This window comes from Hipposideros armiger, unplaced genomic scaffold (assembly GCF_001890085.2).
Source record: "Hipposideros armiger isolate ML-2016 unplaced genomic scaffold, ASM189008v1 scaffold_1789, whole genome shotgun sequence".
Classification (NCBI taxonomy): Eukaryota; Metazoa; Chordata; class Mammalia; order Chiroptera; family Hipposideridae; genus Hipposideros; species Hipposideros armiger.
In genome coordinates this window covers 5,959-8,853 of record NW_017733139.1, presented here as the reverse complement: position 1 = coordinate 8,853, position 2,895 = coordinate 5,959, and the positions used below count along the sequence as shown (strand labels likewise).

The following is a 2,895-nucleotide window of genomic DNA, read 5'->3' as shown; positions in this document are numbered from 1 at the left end:
TGAGCTAAAGCTAGACAATGGGTGAAAACCTTTGCATCCCAAGCAGAGAAGAGCTTCATATCAAACACAGACAATGAATAACAGAGGGTTGAATGCAGAGACAGGACCCCCTTTGCTGACTGCCTCCCACACAGAATCCACGGGATATGACACATTACTACATATTACCAGTAACTGTTCAAGATCCTTTAACTATAAACTAAACCCTCTCTCTGAAACTTTAACTTGAAGATGAACCAAACAATAGGTCATATGTTCTCACACAGGGCAGGGCCAGGAGCTTGGAGTCTGGGGCACCTGGGGCAGGAGGAGGTTGCCGAACCTGCCAGCACCTATGCACTGAGTCATCGGTGGAAGAAGATGTGACCCTACAGATTCTGAGTCTAGTGCTTCCCTCACTATTCACAGCTGAAGATGCCGCCCATTCACTTTCTGTGGTCCACACACCTCAGCTTAGTACTCTGCTGGTGGACAGAAGCCTTGTACCTTCTTGCTTAAGTAATCAGCTTGATATGTGAATTGCATATTCACAATATTGGGAATATGGAGAGCTATCCTTTCCCAAGGGGACAGCCAAGAGAGCCCCATATTTACAGTATGACTGGCCACAGGTTTGATAGAGTGGTATCCTGTTAGGAGTGGGAGCCACAATGGAAGGTGATGTGGGCCTGAATAGGGATGCTGTAAGGTGGCTTCACAGCTGAGCAATGGCCATTGTTGAAATGTTTCAGGTGTGGGCAAGATGGAAACCAACTTCTCCAGCCCTCTGAATGGACCTGAAGAGATGCTTTACAAGTCTTCTGGTGACACTGCTATAGAGATCTACTTACTGCTGTTTGGAATCACCTTTGTGCTTGGCATCCTGGGTAATGAAATGGGCTTGTGCTCTGGGTGACTGAATTCCGGATGGCACGCACTGTCACCACCTTATGTTACCTGAACCTGGCCTTAGCTGACTTCTCCTTCACTGCCACTTTACCAATCTTCATGGTCTCAACTGTCATGAGAGGACAACGGCCTTTTGGCTGGTTCCCATGCAAGATTGTTTTCATAATGGTGGACATGAACCTGTTTGGAAGTGCCTTCCTCATTGCTTTCATTGCTCTGGACCAATGTATTTGCGTCCTGCATCCAGTCTGAACCACCGCACTGTAAGTCTGGCTAGAATAATGATCTTTGTACCCTGGATTCTTGCACTAGTCCTTTCCTTGCCAGTTTTCATCCTCGTGACTACAATAAGTGATGAAAAAGAAAATACATACTGTGTTTTCAACACTGACTTCTGGGGCGACATCAATGAAATGAGCTTGATGGAGATTGTCTCTATGACACTTGCAACTATGGGGATCATACAGTTTGTCATTGGCTTCATTATGCCGATGTCCATTGTAGCTATCTGCTCTGGGCTCTTAGCTCCCAAGATCCACAAAGAAGCCATGATGAATTCCAGCCGTCCCTTACAGGTCCTCATTGCTGTCATATTTCCCTTCTTTCTTTGTTGGTTCCCCTTTCAACTGATTCTTCTCTGTACAGAGCCTGGATTAAAGAGATAGTGCTTGAAAATAAGTACAGCATCATTATTCTCCTGAGGGTCCTGAGGACCCCCCCTGGCATTCTTCAACAGTTGCCTCAACCCAATTCTCTAAGTCTTCATGGGCCAAGGCTTCCAAAGGAGACTGATCCACTCCCTGCCTGCCAGTCTGCAGAGGGCCCTGACCAAGGACTCAGCTGAGACCATTGACACAACAGCCAAACCTGCTTCACCTCCCACAGAAGCTGAGCTACAAGAAATGTGAGGGGCGGGGAACATTTGTGAGCTCTGCCTGCCCCTACCCTGCTCCCAGTTCCAGTTTCATTTTTCCTTGGGTCATACAGAGCCATTCACCTTGAAAAATAGTTTGGTGCCCCCTGATTTGGGGGGTGAAATGGACATAGAGCACTACTGGTATCAATTTTGGTTTGAGGACCTCAGCCTATACCCTGGGGAGAGTAGAGGTGGGAAGAGAACAAGGGAAGAGAAGAGACAGAGGATGGGGAATTTGTAAACTTAGATAAGAGAGTACATTAAGGGGAAAACTTTGGTATTTCACCATTAAGTAAGAAGTTTGCTGTAGATTGTTTTCAGCTATTTTTTATCTGACAACAGAAGTTTCCTATTTCTAGTTTACTAAGAGTTTTCTTCATTTCTTAATCAAGAATGCTATTGGATTGTATCAAATGAATTTTCTGCATATATTAAGGTAATCATATTATTTTTATTATTTTATTTACATCATCATAAACTATATTAATTTTTGAATGTTAAATTAGCCTTGCATTCCTATAATGAACTACATTTGGTCCTGATGTATTTTACATATTCATAATTAATATTACTAGATTGGTTTAGAATTTCTGCACTTATGTTTATGTAAAAATGGGTCTGTTCTTTTACTTTCCTCTAGTGTCTGTGAAAGGTATTACATCAAACTTATAATGGCCTCCTTAAAAGACCTGGAAAATGAATTCCCTGATTCTGTTCTCTGGTGTCATGCTTTTTATAAATGTTTAGAGAAGTTCACCAGTGAAGCTAGTTGGGTCTTGGGTTTTCTTTATGGCAGGACTTTTAATAACAGGTCCAATATATTTAATACTTAATGGACTCAGATTTTCTATTTCCTCTTTTGTCAGTTTTGGTAAACTGTGACTTTAAAGGAATTTAGCCATTTTATCCAAACTGTCAAATTAATTAATGTGAAACAGTATAACTGTGTACAGTACTTAGTGTGGTTTCCTTTGCATAATGAGAATGTAAGCTATCTGAGAGAAAGAATTTTTGTCTAATTGTTCACTAATGGATCCTGATACCCTATTTGTAAAATAATGCTTAGTATATAATAGACACTTAATAAGTAG

At 41.9% G+C, this 2,895-nt stretch overlaps 1 pseudogene; it reads left to right on the top strand.

Moving 5' to 3' along the window:
• Positions 1–187: 187 nt before the first annotated feature.
• LOC109378194 (N-formyl peptide receptor 2-like) lies at positions 188–2,222 on the top strand (annotated as a pseudogene).
• The last annotated feature ends 673 nt before the right edge of the window (positions 2,223–2,895 follow it).